The sequence below is a fragment of the Pituophis catenifer genome, unplaced genomic scaffold (assembly GCF_029215685.1).
Source record: "Pituophis catenifer annectens isolate HBS135680 unplaced genomic scaffold, rPitCat1.0.hap2 SCAF_5, whole genome shotgun sequence".
NCBI lineage: Eukaryota > Metazoa > Chordata > Lepidosauria > Squamata > Colubridae > Pituophis > Pituophis catenifer.
This window is the reverse complement of record NW_027256885.1, coordinates 79,257,790-79,280,649: the sequence shown is the minus strand read 5'-3', so window position 1 is coordinate 79,280,649 and position 22,860 is coordinate 79,257,790. Positions and strand designations below refer to the sequence as shown.

Here is a 22,860-nt window from a genome sequence, read left to right as displayed (position 1 = left end):
TGGTGGCATCAGGACCCTTGGGCCAGGAGTGCTTGCAGGGAAATGGAACCAGGATCAAGGCCTTCATGAGGTGCAACGGGGAGCAGAAGGGGAGGAGGCGGCAGCGTGGGGGGATGGCATCAGGACCTTTGGCCCTGGGGTGCTTGGAGACGCCCCACCCAAAGGAACAGGGCGGGGGAGTTGAACCTTTTGGCTAGCAAGAGCCAATTTCTTACCTGTAGTGATGTGACACGGGCAGGTACAGGAAGCGTGCTACATCCCGGGTGGGCAGTAGTTACTCTGGGGTTGGAGGGGAGGCATTGTTCGGTACCGACCCACTCTTCCTTCCTGGCGGAGATGCTGCAGGAGAGTTGCCACCTGTGCCGACACGTGTGTTACATATGCCAAAAGAGGAAAACAATACAGTAAAAAGTCCAAGGAGTTTGCTTGCATTAGTGTGTGAAAGAGAAAGTTACTCAGAGGGGGAGGAGCCCGGCCGCCCGGGGGCTGCTCACCTTTGTGCCGAGGGCAGCTGATATCTTGCGCAGAAGGGGTGGGTGGGACAGGAGGACCCAATCCAGGAATCCACTGTCAGCTTCCCAAAGGATTGGTGTTCATAGCCCGGCATGCGTTCCGAAGGTCATGGAAAGTGCAACCCCTTCCCTCTTCCTTCTGCCACTGCCACCCCTGTGCTGCCACCCCCTCTCCTCTTACCACTGCCCTCCCCAGGCCTCCACAGAGGCACCGATCTGGTGCTGCTTCCCCACAATCACCCCGGGGCTGAGGGTCCTGATGCTGCAACGCACTGCCACCCCTTTCCCGCTTGCCACCGCTGCCGCCTCCTGTGCCTATCCAGAGTCCCTGATCCCAGCACCAGTTCCCAAAAAGCACCCCTGGACTGAGGGTCCTGCTGCTGCCACTGCGCTACCGCCCCTTCCCCACTTGCCACTGCCGCCACCCCCTGCGCCTCCATGGAGTCCCTGATCCTGGTGCCAGTTCGCCACAAGTGCCTCTGGGCTAAGTAGAAAGCCAACTTGAGTCTAAAGGGTAACATAAAAAAGCTCAAGTTGTCCTTAAAATACCCTGACATTTAGCCAGAGAGACATATAGTCAAAAGTTAAGATTATTTATTTATTTATTTATTAGTCGCATTTTTATGCTGCCCAACTCCCGAAGGACTCTGGGTGGCTTACAACAGAGAATAAAACAATGCGAACAATATCCCATACAAAAGTTTAAAAGAAAACATTAAAACCCATACACTCCAATTCGTGGCCGGGTCTTGCAAGATCACCGTAGCGAGATCAACTGCCCCAGGCCTGCCGGAAGAGCCAGGTCTTCACCGCTTTCCGGAAGGCCAGTAGGGTGGGGGCAGTCCGGACTTCAGGGGGTAATTGGTTCCAGAGAGCTGGGGCAGCCACAGAGAAGGCCCTCCCCCGCGGGCCCGCCAGCCGACATTGTTTAGCTGACGGGACCCGGAGGAAACCGACTCTGTGGGATCTTACCGGTCGCTGGGAGCTATGCGGTAGAAGGCGGTCTCGAAGATATCTTGGCCCTGAGCCATGTAGGGCTTTAAAGGTAATAGCCAACACCTTGAATTGCGCCTGGAGACCGATAGGGAGCCAGTGCAGCTCGCAGAGAATTGGTGTAATGTGGGTGTATCTAGGTGTACCCACAATAGCTCGCGCGGCAGCATTCTGGACCAACTGTAGTCTCCGAACACTTTTCAAGGGTAGCCCCATGTAGAGCACGTTGCAATAATCCAACCGTGAGGTGACAAGGGCATGAGTGACTGTGAGGAGAGCCTCCTGATCTAAGTAGGGTCGCAGTTGGTGCACCAGACAAACCTGTGCAAAGGTCCCCCTAGCTACAGCCGTCAGATGTTGTTCCAATCTCAGCTGTGAGTCTAGGAGGACACCCAAATTGCGAGCCCGTTGTGAGGAGGGCACTTTCTCCCCCCCCCCCGAACCAAGGATGGACAATCAACATAGTCTTTAGGGGGCAATACCCAGAGCCATTCGGTCTTGTCTGGGTTAAGTCTGAGCCTGTTGACTCCCATCCAGATCCTCACAGCTTCTAGGCACCGGCACATCACATCCACCACCTCACTGAACTGACGAGGGGTGGAGATATACAGCTGGGTATCATCAGCATATTGCTGATATCTCACCCCGTGTCGTTGGATGATTTCACCCAGCGGTTTCATGTAGATGTTAAATAGGAGGGGAGAGAGGACCGAGCCCTGAGGCACCCCGCAGACAAGGGGCCTAGGGGTCGACCTCTGTCCTCCTACCAACACCGACTGTGATCGACCAGAGAAATAGGAGAACCACCGCAACACGGTGCCTCCCACTCCCAACTCCCTTAGTCGCCCCAGAAGGATACCATGGTCAATGGTATTGAAAGCCGCTGAGAGGTCAAGTAGCACCAAGATAGAGGAATGACCCCCATCTCAGGCTCGCCAGAAATCATCCATCAGCATGACCAAGGCAGTTTCCGTGCTGTAGCCAGGCCTGAAGCCGGACTGAAAAGGGACCAGATAATCAGTTTCATCCAATGACCACAGGAGCTGAAGTGCCACCACTTTCTCTACAACCTTTCCCACAAAGGGTAGGTTGGAGACTGGACGAAAGTTCTTTAATTCTGCTGGGTCCAGGGAAGGCTTCTTGAGGAGGGGCCTTACAACCACTTCCTTTAATGGTTGCGGGAAGGACCCCTCCCTCAAGGACGCATTAACTAAAGCCTGGAGCCAGCCTCGTGTCACCTCCCTGCTGGCCGAAACCAGCCAGGAGGGGCACGGGTCCAACAAACAAGTGGAGGAACTCATCGCCCCTACAGCCTTGTCCACTTCCTCAGGAGTCACTGGCTCAAACTCCTCCCACACAATAGGACTAAGACCCGCCCCCATCATCTCAGTTGGTATTGCCCAATCAGAGTCCAGGTCCATCCGAATCTGAGCGACTTTATCCGACAGAAACTGCACAAATTCCTCAGCTCTACCTTGCAAGGGCTCCTCCGTTCCCCCTACCTTAAGGAGGGAGTGAGTCACCCTAAATAGGGTGGCTGGGCGAGAATCAGCGGATGCAATAAGTGCGGAAAAATGTGAACATTTTGCCGCCCGTATCGCCACTAACTAAGTCCTAATAAAGGCTCTCAAAAGTGTTCGTTCGGATTCGGATTTACTGGTCCTCCAGCGTCGCTCTAGACATCTCTTCTGGCGCTTCATCTCCTGGAGCTCCTCAGTAAACCAGGGAGCTTTCCTGGATCCACTGTTGTTGAGAGGCCGCAAAGGCGCAATCCTGTCCAATGCCCCAGACGCCGCCCTATTCCAGGCAGCCACTAGGGTCTCGGCCGGACTGTAGACAAGGGAGTCAGGTATCTCCCCAAGCTCCTTCTGGAACCCTTCAGGGTCCACTAGGCGTCTGGGGTGGAACCACTTAATCGGCTCCGCCTCCCTGCAGTGGAGGAGTGGCGTCTTAAAGTCCAACCTCAACAGAAAATGATCTGACCAGGACAAGGGAAAGACCTCTATACCCCTTAATTCCAGATCCTGTCTCCAGTGCCCTGAGAGAAATGCCAGGTCGAGCGTGTGTCGGACCCTGGACTACTTGGGTCAGGTCCATGGTTGTCATGGAAGCCATGAACTCCTGAGCCACATCTGAGGATTCGCCAAGTGATGGTAGGTTGAAGTCCTCCAGTACCATAAGCCTGGGGAACTCCACCGCCAATCCGGCTGTTGCCTCTAGCAGCGCAGGCAGGGCTGTTGTCATGCAGCTGGGAGGCAGGTACAGTGAGGTATAATGTGAGTAAAATAAAAATTTGTTTGATACTTAATAGTAGCAACAAATATGGAGGTGAAGAAATTGATCTGCTCTTGAGATACTTTGACTGTGGTATCTGTATAATACTGTGTGGCTATCTTAATGTATCAATTCAAGCGAGTCTGCTTTTTGACTGCAGGGCATGATGATAGAGTTAGTTACGGTAAGTAAAGTAGTTAAGTAAAATGATAACCAACCGTAATTAAAATATGTTAGAATCCATAAAACTTAAGTAAAATGTGCAGAACATTACTTGATAAAAAAAGGTTAAGAAAATTTAATAAAATCATTCATCTTTTTAGCAGTTACTTTAGTGAAGCTTGCCAGCCTCCATAATCAAATCTTGCCCAAATCTGTTTAATATTCAGTTTTGGGTAAAAAAATAAAACCTCCATTTTTTATCCTGTAGTCCCTATTCGGGGTAGAGTCAGGGTGACTGGATGGAGCTGGAGCTGGAGCTGAGTTTACTGGCTAGATGCCCTTCCTGACGCCTATGCGGAATTTGCAGCAGATATTTTTTCTTTGCAGTTTAGGAGAGAAACATCTGCCGCTACCTAGAATTGAACTCTCAACCTTCTGAGTATGAGGCAAGTGTCTTCACCACTAGGCCACCACAATCAGGCCAAATAGTTCTTCCTTCAAGGAGGGCTCCAAAATTTTTCCATGGACAGAAGTGGACATAGGGCAGTGCAAAAAAATGTGAAAAATCTTCTATAGTTTTGATAGAACATGGGCAGATAACACTTATTATATGATCTTTTAATTAGCTGCCTAAAGTTTTTGTAAATACATTGTTAGGTAGTCCCATTCAAGTAGAAAGTAGCCATTTTTAATTTGAGTGGTAAATTACTAAATGAATTATATACATCTTACAAGATTAATTTGTGTCGTGCATGTCTGAGAATGGTGAAAAGAAATGCTATTTGTTTCAAATATTTCAGGTGAATCTCCTTTTTAGTATAAGTCATTTCTGGAGATGGCGTCTGTTAAATGTTAACTGTTAAATACAGTTAAACACAGTTAAAATGCTCACTTTTTCTGGAAGATCATTAGGAAGTGAAGATCTGATGGTAAATCATTTGGACGAGTTTGGCCTGCAAATACCACTCCCTGCTACCTGGCGTTCACATTATAATTATAGTAATGCTAGGCCCTTTATGCTGACAAAAATATCTTTGTAGTTAGTCCAACAGATACCTAATAAAAGCATCACATGTAATTAATTAGACTATTTAAAAGATTCTGCTCATGGCCACTGATATGAATAAAGATGTATAATTTTTATCACATTTGTTTCTGTGGTTTTAGAGATTAGTGACTGAGAAAGTACAGTATGCCTCTCTTGTCATGATGCAACTATATTAAAAATACATTGCAGATTATTTTTGCTGATTAACAGTCTCACTAAACCATAACATTTGTTTCAATAAGGAGCAGTTTATTAATTCCTTAAGGATTCAGTGTGAAATACATTAGTTGACAGTTTTGTTTGGAGTTCTTTTGAAAATGAATCAATTATATTTTTAATAATCTGCACAACAAAATCCACAATGAACTTTGGGACTCGCTGCTTACTAGATTTGTGACAAGCATCAAAAGGGCAGTTAGTGACAAAGCTTGGTTTCCATAGTAGTTGTTAAGGATATTGGTGTTGTGTTACCAACCAGCAGAGTAAATGCACAAGGAAACGTTGCTGAGAGCAATGAATAAGAGTTATGCAAACTGGTTTATCAAAAGCTTACTTTATAGTAGAAAAACAGTCTCATAGTCTTTAAACAAATTCCAAGTCTTTGCCAGTTAAATCAGTCCAGTAGTTACAGATATCTTCTTACCAAACAAACATTAGTTGGTTAGAATAACAAACTCACTCTGGTTCACAAACCACGATGGTAGCAGATCCATCAAACGATGATTGGCAGATAGCAACTCCTCTCAATGGTAGCATATCATACTCTGGTAGCATATCATATCAGCTTTATCATCAAACTGAATAGTTACAATACCTTGCTTAAATACTCTCACAACCAGTCATTACCTAATTACAGCATGACTCAGCATTATAATGATTCAGCAAGAAAAACCTTTAAAGTAACATAATACATTTACAGATTAAAGTTACAGTACACATATATTGCCTGGACAACTTAGTTAGGCTCAAACCATATCCTAACAGTAGTGACTTGATGTTATGTAAGGAAGTTGCATGTATTCTTGTATTGCATGTAGTTCAAATCTCACTGGCTCAAGGTTGACTCAGCCTTCTATCCTTCCGAGGTGGGTAAAATGAGAACCCAGATTGTTGGGGGCAATATGCTGACTCTGTAAACTGCTTAGAGAGGGCTGTAAAGCACTGTGAAGCGGTATATAAGTCTAAGTGTTATTGCTATTCTTCTTGGTTGTCATGGCTCTGAGAACCTGCTGGAGCAAACTGCACAATTGGGGTGTTTCAGAAAAATTCGAAGTTACATGCTTTATTTTCAGTGGTGGGATTCAACCAGTGTAACAACCGGTTCGGTGAGCGTGCGCTTTGCTTCGCTTCGCACGTGCCAAACACACACACTGCGTGCGCGCAGTGCGTTTGAAAACAGCTCTAAAACTTACCTTCTACTGCAGCCCTGGTGAGTAAAACAGCTGAGGTGCGGCAATCTGCTCTGCCGCACCTATCAGCTGGGCTTCAAACAAAGGAAATATAGGTCGGTATAGTGCAGGGGCGGGCCCAGCTGATTGTTGGAGCGAACCGGTTTGCTCTCAGCTGATCGGCGGAGCTACCGGTTCTCCTGAACCGGTACAAACCAGCTGAATTTCACCCCTGTGTGTTTTCCTTAAGAATTATGGCCTTCCTTAAAATGAAGAATTATGTTTTAAAACCACTGATGTTTCTAATATTTCTGTACTCTCAGATCCATTGTTTAAAGGTATTTAACAGAATTCTGAATCTATTTTTCGTGAACTTTGATTCCCGATACTGCTGCAGAGTTTTCATGAAGGTATGTTGCCAGATTGCTTGCTAATGGGGGCAACCAATATAAAAATGTGAAAAATAACTAAAATCATGTAACAGTGAAAATTCTTAAAATGAACTTTAAGCTCTTGAGAACATTTCTGGGTTAAAAAAAGGCAAATTTTTGGTTCCCTGCCTTGCAAAAAATCAGAATAGACCTGGAAGAAACATTGGAGGTCTTCTAGTCCAACCCCCTGCTCTAGGAGGAGACCCTATACCAGTGATGGCGAACCTTTTCAGCACCGAGTGCCCAAACTGGAACGCGTGCACATGCACACGTGCCGGAGTGCCAGAAACCCGAATACCAGCTGGCCAGTGTGCTTGCATGTGCCAGAAACCAGAAGAGCAGCTGGGGACGGCATGCGTGCCCACAGAGAGTGTTTTGTGTGCCACCTCTGGCACGCGTGCCATAGGTTCACCATCACGGCCCTATACCTGTGATGGCGAACCTATGGCACGTGTGCCACAGGTGGCACGCAACACCCTCTCTGCGGGCACACGAGCCGTCGCCCCAGATTAACTCCGCTGTGCATGCATGTGTGCCTCTGTCTGGCCAGCTAATCATCAGGTATCTGCCGCACATGCGTGGCGCAGAGGGTGTGTGCAGGGGGCATGCACGCGTGCGGGGTGTGGGGTGTGTGTGTGGGCTGTGTGCGCATGTGCGAGGTCAGGGTGCGTGTGGGCGGCGCACGCATGCGCAAGGGGCGGGGCACATGCGCAGTGGACGTGTGCATGCGTGGGGGCCATGTGCATGTGTGGGGGCTGTGTGCACATTGCATTTTGGGGGTTCGGGTGCACGCGCACACGCATTCGCGCTTTGGGCACTCGGTCTGGAAAAGGTTAGCCATCACTGCCCTATACAATTTGAATCAAGTGGCTGTCAAGTCTCTTCTTAAAAACCTTCAGTGATAAAGCACCCACAACCTCTAACTGTTCAACTGGTTATTTGTTCTCAATTAGGAAGTTTCTCCTTAATTCCAGGTTGCTTCTCCCCTTGATTAGTTTCCAGGTCCTCCAACTGTTCTTCATATGTTTTAGTCTCCAGGCCTTTAATAACCCCAGTTGCTCTTCTCTGCACTTTTTCCAAAGTTTCAACATCTTTTTTGTAATGTGACCAAAATTGGAAGCAGTATTCCAGATGTGGTCTTATTTATTTATAAAGTGGTACTAATACTTCACGTGATTGTGATTCTGTGCCTCTATTTATACAACCCAGGATTGTATTAGCTTTTTTGGCTGCTGCTGCACACTGCTGGCTCATATTTAAGTAATAGTTCACTACAACTCCAAGGTCCTGCATCTCTCACAGTTACTGGTTTTGAGCCAGGTTTCACCTAATCTGTACTTATACCTTTGGTTTTTCCTGCCTAAGTGTAAAACTTTGCTTTTCTCCACATTAAAATTCATTTTGTTGGATAGGGCCCATTGTTCAAGTCTGTCAAAATCTTTTTGGATCCTGAGCTTGTCTTCTGGGGTGTTGGCTATTCCTGCCAGCTTAGTGTCATCTGCAAATTTGATGAGTTCCCCTTCTATTCCCTCATCTAAGTCATTTATGAAGATATTGAGGAGTACTGGGCCTAAGACAGAACCTTATGGTACCCCACTGCTTACTTCCCTCCATGTAGATGTAGTACCATTAAGAACTACTCATTGAGTATGGTTTGTCAGACAGTTACAAATCCATCTGGTAGTGATGCTGTCTATCCCACATTTTTCTAGTTTGCCAAGGAGTAGGTTGTGGTCTACTTTGTCAAATGCCTTACTGAAGTCTAAGCAGGGCCGGATTTAGATGAAAAGAGGCCCTAGGCTATTCCACTTATGAGGCCCTTTCACCAGTGGTGGGATTCAATTTTTTTAACAACAGGTTCTGTGGGCGTGGCTTAGTTGGGGGTGTGGCTTGGCAATCATGTGACTGGGTGGGCATGGCTAGCTGGTCACGTGACTCTGTAGGCGTGGGTAGTTCGTCATGTGACCGGGTGGGCGTGGCTATGTGCATAGACTTTTTTCAGAGGGCTGAAAAAAGTCATTTCTGACTGGGCCTCGCACTTTTGACCAGTCCTCACACTTATGACCATCCTCACATTTATGCCCGTGCAGCTTTCTTAACAACCATGTCACTCATTTCACAACTGCTTCTCTTCACCATGGTGACAAGATAGGGCAAAAACGTAAAATGTGAGGACAGTCGTAAGTTCGAGGACTGGTCAAAAGTGCGAGGACCAGTCAGAAATAACTTTTTCAGCCCTCTGAGTAGTCCATATGCATAAAAGGATACAGCAACAGAGAGGGATGAAGGAAGGGAAGGGAAATTAGAGTAGGAGGGAGGGTAAGAGAGGGAAGAAGAGAGGAGGAGAAGGAGAAAGGAAGAGGAAGTAGGGAGGAGAAGAAGAAGGGGAGGAAGAGAAAGTAAGAAGGAAAGAAAAGAGAGAGGTGGTAGGTTTGAGGAGAAAGATTGCTGTACAATAAAAAAGATGAAAGGGAAGAAAGCCAACCCCAAACAAATATAAAGATATTAAGATAAAGAATGAATTGTTAAACTTTAAAGAATAAAAGAGAACAAATATGAATAAATAACAATAATTAGAAACACACATACAAACATACAATGTATTTTCTTTGAACAGAGTATTTGGCCGGTTCACAAATTTAAACAGTGTTTAGTCATTTCAATTAAATTTACAATTTCTATATTTCCTTTTTGCCATATTTATTCCTCATCTATTTTTGTAAAAAACCAATATTACCCTTCATCCTCATCTCTAATCTTAATCAAATTCAATTTTTCCCTTCTATTCTATATTATACCCCTTCCCATTGTCATCTATTTTTATATCCATCCTCACATTGGTTAATAATGTAATATTAGTTGTTTAATATAAATTCAACATTTTAATATAAATCAATTAGTTATATAACTACCTTTTTTGTATATTAATCAATATGAACATGAATATTCCAATTATTTCCATGCAATCCAATTTCTTACAAATCCATTAATTATATTTACCAATAATAATAAACCAAATAATTTCCCCCATATATTCCTCCAAACCACAACTTAACCATTTCTGCTTTCAACACAATATACAATTAATAGTATCTCAATTATTACAATTCCCTAGTTAAATAGAGCTTTTTTTCTTTTGTGTTTTAAAATCTTGAACTCTCCTCTTTTTCCCTAAATTTCCCATTGTTTGCACCTACCTTTTTTGGTGAGGAAAAAGAAAAGAATTCTGCCTGCCTAATTTTCCAACCTTGCAGCAACAGCAAAGCAGTTTCACTTTCGTTTCTCAGCATAGCTAGGGGGAAAAAAATCAGCACTCTTTGCAAGGAAGCAGAAGAACCCTGAGCAAAACAGCTGAGACAAATCAGCTGCGAGCCGGGAGGCCAATTAGCCTATGCTGAAGCTCCGTGGGCCAATAAAATTACAAAAAAAACACCGAACCCTTTGTTAAATTGCTGGCTCCCCCGCCCCTCGCCCACCACTATTTATTGGCAATAAATAGTGGTGCGGAGGGGCGGGGCAAGCCAGCAATTTAACAAACGGTTCGGCTGCACCACTGGCTCTAGGGCGGCCCTTTGAAGCCCCACGGCAAGAATTTGAAGTTTTTTTTTCCTCTAGCCATCGGAGGCAGCAATAGATGGGGAGTGGGCGGGGTAAGCGAACGGCCGGCGATCCAACAGAGCAGAGAGAGTGAGGGTGAGTGAAGGCGTGGAAGCTGCTTTCTCCATCCTGCTCTCTTGCGTCCGGAGCCGGTGGGGAACCACGTGGCAGCCCACGTGGAGCCCAGGCAGCGGAACTCAGGCTAGAGAAGGGGTGGGCAATTGTGGCTCTTTTACAGCCAAGCTGTCTCAGGAATTCTGGAAGTTGAAGTCCACAGGTTGTAAAAGAGCCACAATTGCCCACCCCTGGCTACGGTAGGCTGGCGCCGCGCGGGTGGGAGGCGACGGGCGGGCGAACCAGCAATTTAACAAAGGGTTCGGCCGAACTCCCTAGAACCCCCAGAATCCCACCACTGTGTAGGCCCCTCTTGATCTTGAGGCCCTAGGCTGAAGCCTAGTTAGCCTATAGGAAAATCCGGCCCTGAGTCTAAGTATACTATGTCCACAGCATTTCTCTGGTCTACTAATTTAGTCACTGTGTCAAATAATGAAGTAAGATTGGTTTGGCATGATCTGTTTTTAGTTATAACTATTTGTTTCTAGATGTTCACAAATCTGGTTTTTTAATTATCTTTTCCAGTAGCTTTCCAGGTATTGATGTTAGGCTAATTGGTCTGTAGGTTCCTGGGTCTGTTTTTTTTTTCTTTTTCCTTTTTTGAAGATAGGAACCACATCAGCTCTTTTCCAATCCTTAGGTAGTTCCCTGGTGCTCCAGGATTTTGAAAGATATGGTACAATGGTTCTAACATCCGACAGCTCCTTCAGAACTCTGGGACTGTATGTAATACATCAGGTCCCAGTGATTTATATTCGTCAAGATCAGATACTGTAGGCATTCTGTAACCATTTTCTTGCTTGTTTTAATTTTTATTTATAGGCTGTCTTTTACAATTATGTTTTTGGTAGGTTGGGTTATACTTGCTTTTTGCATGAAGACTGATGTGATGAATGAGTTAAGCAGCTCTACTTTCTCTCTACTGCCTGTTACTTCCTTGCCATCTTCCCTCTTTAGTGAACATGTTTCCTTGACTTTTTTCTTGTTATTTTTATGTTGAAACTTTTTTTTTATCTTTGACTTTTGTTGCAAGTCTTTGTTCATTCTGAGCCTTTGCTTTCCTGACTTCATCTTTGCAGATTCAGGCTATCTGCTGATATTCTGCCTTAGTTATCTGTTCCCCTTTCCATTTTTTGTACTTGTCCTTTTTGTCTTTCAGTTTACCAGAGAGATCATTGTGCAACCATGCAGGTTTCTTCTTGGATTTCTTGTTTTTCTTTTTCAATGGTATTGTGGTGGACTGGGCTTTTTTTATGATTGTATTTTTCAGTTTCCCACACTTCTTGAGCCATTTTCCCCTTTAGGATTTTCATCCATGGAATCTTTTCTAGACTCTCTCTGAATTTGTTAAAATCAACTCTTTTCCAGTGTGATGTTCAGATAATCCATGCATGGGTTAACTCTCGTCTAATAGCCAGAGACTGAGTATAGATTTTTTCGAAGTGTTTAGCCACGCCTCCTTGCTGGTTGAGCTTCAGTCTTTTTCACTCAGTCAGCAATAGAGACTTGAGTTTTGCTTGCTCTAGCAATTAAAGCTTAGATTTCTTGTTTTAGTTTATTTAGAATTTTTGTTTTTCTATATTTTTGATTATAGAAGGAGCTGAGAGTCTGGAATTTATGAGGGGGTGTTTGATTCCACCTTCCTCGGCTGCTGGGAGGTGAGTTAGACGCTTCTGGGGCTCCAGTCCATCTTCCCCTCCTCTGATCTCATCAAAGGCAGCAATACGGAGTTCTGTCCCTTCTAGGGCACCTCCGTTTTTTTCCCGCTTAGCCGCCAGTGGAAGAGCTGGTTTACCGGTCCGCCGGCATAACTGCCACCACCACAACAGCTCCAATTTAGCAAAGCGACTCCGGAGCCGTCGCCCCAGATTAGCTCCGCTGTGCATGCACGTGTGCCTCTGTCTGGCCAGCTAATCATCAGGTATCTGCCGCACATGCGTGGCGCAGAGGGTGTGTGCAGGGGGCATGCACGCGTGCGGGGTGTGGGGTGTGTGTGTGGGCTGTGTGCGCATGTGCGGGGTCAGGGTGCGTGTGGGCAGAGCACGCATGCGCAAGGGGCGGGGCACATGTGCAGTGGACGTGTGCATGCATGGGGGCCATGTGCATGTGTGGGGGCACAAGGAAAGAATGTGATAAACCTCAGGTCATACACACAAAAAGATCCAAAGACTTGTCTGTCTGTGGCTGTGCAGTATTGTGCTCAGAAAGTTTCACTTTCATTTTGTACTGCTTGTCTGCTTGCCCCTTCCTCCTCACACTTAGTTTCACTTTCTTCTTGTGCAAATCTATTCTACTCCAAACAATCAGAAAAATATTGTTTCTATTCTATTCACTGAACTTCTTGAAACTTAGCACTGAAGGGGTTGATTCTGTATTCATAGGTTTGTAGAACAATAGGATTAAGGTCTTTTTCTCAACTCTGTTCATGTTATAACATTTTTGCTGTGAAGAAGAGGCATGTGATCTCTGCTGAGTCAAATTCAGTTTTGAGAACTGCAAAAGTAAACCAAGCATCTGTGATAATATCTTGTAGGCAGAGAAACTGCCCAATAATCTTACAAAAACCTCTGGAAGAGCATGACATTGTGAATGGATTAATGGAATTTATTTACCAAAAAAATTAAACATATACAGCCTTATTCTACATAATTAAAAAACTAATCTTTATTTCATGATGGAATAACCTTTGGATGGTAATATATTTTCCTCAAAAAGCATTTTATTTAAAAAAATCCAATTTAAATAAAAAAAAATCCGATTTAAATAAAAAAAATCTGACTTTTTTAATTTTTTTTTTAAAAATCATTGATTTTTATCCACCCTTGGTGGAAGGCAAAGCTTACTCAATAATATGTTGTTTTGGAGGGGATAAGGGCACAATTGTAATATATTGTATATCTTTTAATTGTTATAGAAGAAGAAATATAAGGGGAAAAATGGTTTCGTGGGGAGGGTGCACTGTAATATTTGTATTTTTTCCTTTTTTTGTATTTAGATTTATATATATTATGTTTGTATTATTTGTATTCAAAATAAAAAAAATATTTTTTTAAAAAAAGAAAACACTAACAAACCAGGGAGATGGCTGGCATATAAATTAAAAAAGGAGAAAGAAAAGAAACAGATACAAAGTCTGATAGATGAGCAGGATATGCTTCAACACCAAAATAATAATAAAAAAAGAAAATAATCCAGAACTATTATGAAAATTTGTACGATCAAGAAGAACTATCAGAGGATAAAATAAAGCAATATTTGGAAGAAGCCAGGCTGCCTAAAGTGCCTGAAGCAGTAAGAACTATGTTAAACAAAAAGATAACAATGTTTGAATTAACTGAGGCGATTAAAAGACAGAACAATAAAACGCCAGGACCGGATGGCCTACTGGCGGAAGTTTACAAACAATTACAAGATACCCTAGGACTGTCAATGCTGGAAGTATATAATGAAGTCTTGTTAGAAGCCAAGATACCAAAATCCTGGATGGAAGCAAATATTACACTGATACCAAAGGAAGATGCAGATTTATTGTAAATTAAAAATTATACTGTGTTTCTCAGAAAATAAGACTGAGTCTTATTTCTTTTAGACTTGAAAATAAGCACTTGGGCTTATTTTCGAGGCAGTCTTACTTTTTTTTTTATATAAAAAGTTTTTTATTTTTTCTCTTCATAACGAACATTACATCATTGATCAATCAGTGCATCATCTGGGTACAATTTTTTTGTGTTATCATATTTAACGCTTACCACCATTTTCTTACTATGTACATATCTTTACTTTTACATTTCAATTTATTATATCTCCTGTTAAAGCATTTTCCTTCCAAATTTATTTAATTTTATACCACTTTTTGTCCATATACACTTTCCATCCAATAATAAAATTGCCCCCATATATTATAATACTCAAATTCTTCCTTCCCTTTAATTGCCAATGTTAATCTATTCATTTCTGCACATTCTAATGTTTTCTTAATTACCTCTCCCACTTTTTTCTGCTTTCCAATTTTGTGCAAATACAATTCTCGCTGCAGTTATTACATAAATAATCAAATATACATTTTCTTTACTAAATTTCTCAGATAAAATACCCAACAAAAACAGTTCTGGTTTTAAATCAATATATTGTTGCGTCATCTTCTCTAACCATAATCTAATTTTTGCCCAATAGTTTCTCACTTCTGCACATGTCCACCACATATGATAATACAATCCCAGTGTCTGGTGGCATTTCCAACATTTAGTTGATTTATCTTTAAACATTTTTGTCAATCTTTCCAGTGACATATGCCATCTATAAAACATTTTACACAAATTCTGTTTATATGCTGTTGCCATTGTTAACTTATAATTTCTTTCCCATAGTTGCTGCCATTTAGCTAACTCTATTGTGTGTCCAAAATTTTTTGCCCATGCTATCATTGTTTCTTTTACTTGTTCTCCTAATGCTACATGCCCATATCTCTTCTCAGTCAGTTATACAAGGTATTTGAATGTTTAATCCTGAACTGATTGTCTGCAATAGTAGAGCCCGTGATTATACTGCAGCAAGCTGGTTTCAGACCTGGCAAAATCTGTGCAGCTCAAATCCTCAACCTAATACAATACATAGAGGATGGCTTCAAATTGAAGAAAATCACAGGAGTGGTGTTTATAGATCTCACCATGGCTTACAATACAGTCAACCATGTGGCCCTGTTGGAAAGTCCTTAACCTCACAAAGGATTTTAAATTTATGAAAATTATAGGATGCATACTAGAAAATTGTAGATTTTATGTCAACTTTCAGGGACAACATAGTTGATGGAGAACCCAAAGAAATGGACTTCTGCAGGGCAGCATGTTAGCTCCTATGCTGTTTAACACACTAATACACTAATGACCAACCATTGCTGGAAACTACTAGCTTTGCTTATGCCAATGACCTGGCATAACTGCAGCACAGAGCATAACTGTCAAGGCTGTCGAGGAAAAATTGACCAAGGCTCTGAACCTAATGACTACATATTACAGGGATAGCCAGATGAAGCCAAATTTCCTAAAAACACAACTTTGTGCTTTCCACTTGAAAACCGTGAGGCACCAAGAACTGTGCAGGTACAAAGGAAGGGTACCAGCCTAGAACATTGAACTGCTCCAAAATATCAGGGAGTAACTCTGGACCACACACTTACCTTTAAGTACCAGTGTTTTAATACCAAACAGAAAATATTTGCTAGGAACAACATTCTGAAGGAAGTAACGAGCACAAGATAGGGCACCCAACCACACACATTAAGAACTTCCGCATTAGCCCTATGTTACTCTGTTGGAGAATATGCCAGCTCTATTTGGTATAGATCAAAACATGCAAAACAGGTGGACATGGCCCTAAATGAAACACTGAGACTGGTCACAGAGTGTCTAAAACTGACCCCAATACAAAAGGTGCATTATCTAGCTGGTATACCCCCTCCAACGTTCGGCCAGGAAAGTGCTGTGCAGAAAGAGTGGGTTAAAGCGCCATGGACAGAAACACACCTATTATATGGCCTTCAACCTCCAAGGTTGAGACTGAGATCAAGGAATAGCTTCCTCAAAACTTCTGCCCCTCCTAACAATCAGCTGCCACTGACCACCCTGGAACTATGGAAGGCGAGTAAGAAGCTACTGGGCAACTGGGCACAACCACATGACTGTCTACTGCCTGGTCAAGAACAACCTTGATGTCAGTATTCCAGAAAACCCCCAACTCCAAGTAAAACTCTGAAACAAGCATTTTTCAAAGTTCTATTTACTAGAATAGGTAAACTGGCACATCTGGGAAAACCCGAATCTGAGAGGTCCAGGTTTTCCCTCAGTAAATCAAAACCCCCAAAACCATCCCCTCACTCCTCAGACGATCACATGCTCCAATCACTGTTGAGGAATTCGCAGAGCAACCCTTGAGTAGCAAGGGTGTGCACATGAAAAGCGATTGAGAGTAGTTAGGAAATAACACAGCCAACACACAGATACTCTGAGTTATGTTTACTTTCAGGAAATAGTAATAAGGCACAGTCCAATAAACAGTCCAGGTCATACACAGATAAGGCAGTAGATAGTAAAACAATAGTCTAGGGATAATCCAATAACAAAGTCTTCTTACCAGTCGTAGTCATTCACATTAACAGTTCTTCTATATTTGCAAACAGTAGCAAACACAGCAAAAAGCAAAGCTATCAGCAAAAAGAGAAGCAAAGAGAAACAAACCAGGTTTCTAGCTCCCTTTTAAGGACATTGGCTACAGAGCTAACCAATCAGGACACAGTATGATGCAATACAGCAATACAGCAGTCTTAAAGCTATATTCATGGTTTATATATTGCCAACCCAACAAGTTAGGTAAAATCATTTCCTAACATCCCTCCCATCTCAAGACATCACTCCAACCACTCTATCTCCAGATGCAGGATCGGCCTGACCTTGACCGACAGGAAGAATGCTGTTATGTCTAAAGACAACCCCTCTACTAAGTCCCCCCTCCTACTTTCCCACAAATGAGATGGTGGCAGCATGGAAGCTTCCGGCCTAATATGGCTTCCAAAGCTGACACTTGGCCTGTATGGAAATCACTAAATAGACTGAGCGCCGGGGTAGGAAGATCAAAGGACAACATAAGAAAATGGGGCTACCCTATAGAATGGGGGTCGGCAACCTGCAGCTCTGGAGCCGCATGTGGCTCTTTGACCCCTCTGCTGCGGCTCCCTGCAAACTGGTAAACTTCTGCAGTTCAGTGAACCGGCTGATCCCACCACTGGCTGACCCCACCCTGCTCCCCTCCCCTCCCCGTCACTCCTCACCTGGCCCAAGAAGGTAAGGGCAACAGTAGGGATGGAGAAGCGGCCGGGTCTCGCGGGCACTTCTTCCAGCCCTTGTTGGTGCTGGGCATGCCTCAGTCACTCAAGTAAAGCAGCTCAGGGCAGCGGGAAGGGAGCTGGCCCCGTCGAAGATCGCACACTCACCTGTGGGGTCAAGCTGGAGCGTCCTCAGCAAAGACGCTCACCCGTCAGCCGGTCAACCTGCCCGCCCCGCGCACCTATGCTGCGCTTTGGCCAAGCCCGGCTGCTCGCTTGAGGAGGGTCTCCATGCTCGTGCATGCCCTCCCAGCCCCGCCACAGCCAGCCAGGGGGTCGCATGAGAAGGAGGAGGAGGGTCGTCTTCCGAGTGTCAGGTTCCAAAAAGGCAGGAAAGGCTCCAAATGGAAACTTGGTTTGTTAATTCTTGTTTTACTCCCCTTCTGGCACAAACTGACAATCACAAACGCAATGAATTCCTTGTCAGGGCTACTTGCCCGTGCTCTCCACCACCTTTTAACTACTTAGCACCACCCCACCCACTCATGCACGCAGCTCCCCCCCACATGACCCGGAAGTGAGAAGAAGCAACCATTCACCTGCCATCTGGCCCAGCCTCCTCAGTCCTTAGGCTTGTGATGCCGGTTAGCTTGGCAGCCAGGTCTCTGCCCCACCGGCTGCCTCCCGGCTTGCCCAGTCATCTATGGAGATCTGGGACAGCCTGAGAGTGACGGGTTGCCTCCCAGCCGCTGCCGCAGCTTCTCCAATGACGTCAGCACCAAGCGACTGGCTCTCAGATGTTTTGCGGTCTCGCGGCCTGCGCCTGGCATGTTCTTGTGTGGCGGGCCCGTCCGCCGGCAATGCTGCCACGTCTCCACCTGGAGAGGTGAGTACTGGCTTGGCGGCGAGGTTGGCGGCTCCTGGATGGGTGGGGCAGAGAGAGAGAGGAGAGAGAAAGAGGGAGAGAGAGAAAGGGAAAGGAGAGAGAGAGAGAGAGGAGAAAGATAGGAGGGAGAGGGAGGGAGAGAGGAGAGACAGAGAGAGAAAGAGGAGAGAGAGGAGAGACAGAGAGAGACAGAAAGAGAGAGGGAGGAAGAGAGGAGAGAGACAGACAGACAGAGAGACAGAGACAGGTGAAAAAGGTGAAGAACACACCCGAGGCTGGGTGTGGCAAAAGGTGACTGGGAGGGGACGGGTGAGGCAGGGACGGGCAGGGCCAATAATTTAACAACCAGTTCTCTGCCCTAATGACTGGCTGGGTAGGTGTGGCTGGGGGGGGGTGTCATGTGTTTGGGTGGGACTGAGTGATGTCGAGTTGGCCACACCCACCCAGTCACAGTTGTTAAATTATTGGCGCCTGGTGTTTTCTTTTCTGTGGGAAACGGGTCCAAAAGGCTCTTTGAGAGTTTAAGGTTGCAGACCCCTGCTATAGAAGATACTCTGTGTGAATGTGGAGAAGAACAACCAATCTCATATATGCTATGGTGCATATGATGCCCTTCAACATGTACAGAGGAAGACCTCATGCTGGTGAGAGAAAATGCTGTCAATGTGGCCCAATACTGGGTGAATGTCATTTAGTTTTAATCCTATTTATTTTACATACTTTTTACACATGCTATACTCTTATGACCTATTTTATACCTATTTTATTTGCTCAATATTGAAGGTTATATGTCTATAATTTGAAGGTGCTACTGACACGAATAAAGAAGTAGGAAAAAATCAAAGGCCAAAGGACAGGATTGCAGGAAATAACTTTCTGGGCACCAGTACATGTAGAAAGGATGTGGTTGTCTTGACTGATTACAAGCTGAACATAAGCCAACAGTGCAATACAGCTGCAAAAACAAACAAACAAATGCAATACTAGCATGCATCAACAGAAATACAGTCAAGATCAAAGAAGCCATCATTCATTCTGCATTGATAAGACTACACCTAGAACACGGCTGTCAAACTTCCAGCCCACGGGCCAGATGCATCACGCACTGGCCACACCTACGCCCAGTTTAACGAAAGGGAAAAAAGTCCCGATATGTCAGGGCAGTGCCGTGACAACGTGAGTTGACACTGTGACCTAGAATATTCCATCCAATTCTGTGCACATTTCAGGAAAAAACATTGACAAACTGGAGTGAGTTCAGGGAAGGTCATCCAAGATTACGGAATGGGACTTTTTGGCTCGTACCCTTGGCCGTGCTTGTTTCTCCTCCAGGGTTTTGCCTCCGCGTTATTATCCAGAAGCTTTTCTCCTCGGCTGGCCCTCCCCTATCCTTTCGCCCCGGCACATGGGCCACGGCCCCTCCGTCCCAGTCCCTTTGCCGCAGCCCATTCGTCAATGTACAGTTTGCTGCGTTGGGCGTTTGGGGCGCCCAGGACAGTTCACAGCCAGCCAATCAGTGCAAGGGCTCAGGGGCTTTGGGAGAGGTGCTGCTTGGGGGGAGTTGCTGCACTTGATAGAAGGAAGGGGAGGGGGTGGAAGAGCGGGGGTGGGGTGGGGCATATACGGAGGTGCTGCGCTTGGTGGAAGAATGAGGGTGGGGGGCGTAAATAACCTGGCTTCATCCAAAGGAGTATATACGGAGGTGCTGCACTTGGTGGAATAGCGGGGGTTGGGGGAGAGTAAATAACCCAGCTTCATCCAAAGGAGTATATGGATATTATCACATGTGATAATATGTGCCTGGTAATTGCTTGCATTTCCAACACTTTGGTGATAAATTACTAAACATTTTTTCCAGCCTTGCCGGAGGGAGATGCCACCTATACCATTTCCTCTGTATATCTTGATGGCAGGGCCGGATTTTCCTATAGGCTAACTAGGCTTCAGCCTAGGGCCTCAAGATCAAGAGGGACCTACACAGTGGTGGGATTCTGGGGGTTCTAGGGAGTTCGGCCGAACCCTTTGTTAAATTGCTGGCTCACCCGCCCCTCATCTCCCACCCGCGCGGCGCCAGCCTACCGTAGCCAGGGGTGGGCAATTGTGGCTCTTTTACAACCTGTGGACTTCAACTTCCAGAATTCCTGAGACAGCTTGGCTGTAAAAGAGCCACAATTGCCCACCCCTTCTCTAGCCTGAGTTCCGCTGCCTGGGCTCCACGTGGGCTGCCAAGTGGTTCCCCACCGGCTCCGGACGCAAGAGAGCAGGATGGAGAAAGCAGCTTCCACGCCTTCACTCACCCTCACTCTCTCTGCTCTGTTGGATCGCCGGCCGTTCGCTTACCCCGCCCACTCCCCATCTATTGCTGCCTCCGATGGCTAGAGGAAAAAAAAACTTCAAATTCTTGCCGTGGGGCTTCAAAGGGCCGCCCTAGAGCCAGTGGTGCAGCCGAACCGTTTGTTAAATTGCTGGCTTGCCCCGCCCCTCCGCACCACTATTTATTGCCAATAAATAGTGGTGGGCGAGGGGCGGGGGAGCCAGCAATTTAACAAAGGGTTCGGTGTTTTTTTTTTGTAATTTTATTGGCCCACGGAGCTTCAGCATAGGCTAATTGGCCTCCCGGCTCGCAGCTGATTTGTCTCAGCTGTTTTGCTCAGGGCTCTTCTGCTTCCTTGCAAAGAGTGCTGATTTTTTTCCCCCTAGCTATGCTGAGAAACGAAAGTGAAACTGCTTTGCTGTTGCTGCAAGGTTGGAAAATTAGGCAGGCAGAATTCTTTTCTTTTTCCTCACCAAAAAAGGTAGGTGCAAACAATGGGAAATTTAGGGAAAAAGAGGAGAGTTCAAGATTTTAAAACACAAAAGAAAAAAGCTCTATTTAACTAGGGAATTGTAATAATTGAGATACTATTAATTGTATATTGTGTTGAAAGCAGAAATGGTTAAGTTGTGGTTTGGAGGAATATATGGGGGAAATTATTTGGTTTATTATTATTGGTAAATATAATTAATGGATTTGTAAGAAATTGGATTGCATGGAAATAATTGGAATATTCATGTTCATATTGATTAATATACAAAAAAGGTAGTTATATAACTAATTGATTTATATTAAAATGTTGAATTTATATTAAACAACTAATATTACATTATTAACCAATGTGAGGATGGATATAAAAATAGATGACAATGGGAAGGGGTATAATATAGAATAGAAGGGAAAAATTGAATTTGATTAAGATTAGAGATGAGGATGAAGGGTAATATTGGTTTTTTACAAAAATAGATGAGGAATAAATATGGCAAAAAGGAAATATAGAAATTGTAAATTTAATTGAAATGACTAAACACTGTTTAAATTTGTGAACCGGCCAAATACTCTGTTCAAAGAAAATACATTGTATGTTTATATGTGTGTTTCTAATTATTGTTATTTATTCATATTTGTTCTCTTTTATTCTTTAAAGTTTAACAATTCATTCTTTATCTTAATATCTTTATATTTGTTTGGGGTTGGCTTTCTTCCCTTTCATCTTTTTTATTGTACAGCAATCTTTCTCCTCAAACCTACCACCTCTCTCTTTTCTTTCCTTCTTACTTTCTCTTCCTCCCCTTCTTCTCCTCCCTACTTCCTCTTCCTTTCTCCTTCTCCTCCTCTCTTCTTCCCTCTCTTACCCTCCCTCCTACTCTAATTTCCCTTCCCTTCCTTCATCCCTCTCTGTTGCTGTATCCTTTTATGCATATGGACTACTCAGAGGGCTGAAAAAGTTATTTCTGACTGGTCCTCGCACTTTTGACCAGTCCTCGAACTTACGACTGTCCTCACATTTTACGTTTTTGCCCTATCTTGTCACCATGGTGAAGAGAAGCAGTTGTGAAATGAGTGACATGGTTGTTAAGAAAGCTGCACGGGCATAAGTGTGAGGACCGGTCAAAGTGCGAGGCCCAGTCAGAAATGACTTTTTTCAGCCCTCTGAAAAAAGTCTATGCACATAGCCACGCCCACCCGGTCACATGACGAACTACCCACGCCTACAGAGTCACGTGACCAGCTAGCCATGCCCACCCAGTCACATGATTGCCAAGCCACACCCCCAACTAAGCCACGCCCACAGAACCTGTTGTTAAAAAAATTGAATCCCACCACTGGTGAAAGGGCCTCATAAGTGGAATAGCCTAGGGCCTCTTTTCATCTAAATCCGGCCCTGGCTGTTTTATTTCTGATGCTGTTGAAATTTGGAAGGAACTGAGTGAACACTTAAAAACAGAACTACACATGGACAGAATTAAATTACAAGCATTAAAAAAACAAATGGGACAAGTACTGTCTTCAGCTCATTTTTTGGCAAATATTGTCAATATCCAGTATCGGGGTCAAAACTTAAGTGCTGAGGAAGAGGAGTTAGCTATGACATGGGTATCCAGCAATCATCCATCTGTAATGCCAACTATAATAAACTTCAAAGCTAAGGGGGAACCATTCAAGAAATATATGTTTGCTGAAGATATTTTAAAGAAAGTCACACCAGTGAACTGGTGGAAGTCACTTAAGCACTTGGATTTAGAGACTGTTCAAGTAATGATTTCACTTTTAACAGCAGTAGCTTCTTCTGCAGGCGTTGAAAGAATATTCTCTTCCTTTGG

General features: G+C 44.4%; 1 long non-coding RNA gene across 1 annotated transcript in view; it reads right to left on the bottom strand.

Moving 5' to 3' along the window:
* The window catches only part of LOC139317402 (uncharacterized), a 47,720-nt gene extending 29,696 nt beyond the window's left edge, over positions 1-18,024 (bottom strand). Inside the window, exons 1-2 of the long non-coding RNA XR_011600454.1 lie at positions 17,936-18,024; positions 216-357 (exon numbers count right to left, since the gene is read on the bottom strand). This is a non-coding gene — a long non-coding RNA (uncharacterized lncRNA). The remainder of the gene's footprint in view (positions 1-215; positions 358-17,935) is intronic.
* Positions 18,025-22,860: the final 4,836 nt, after the last annotated feature.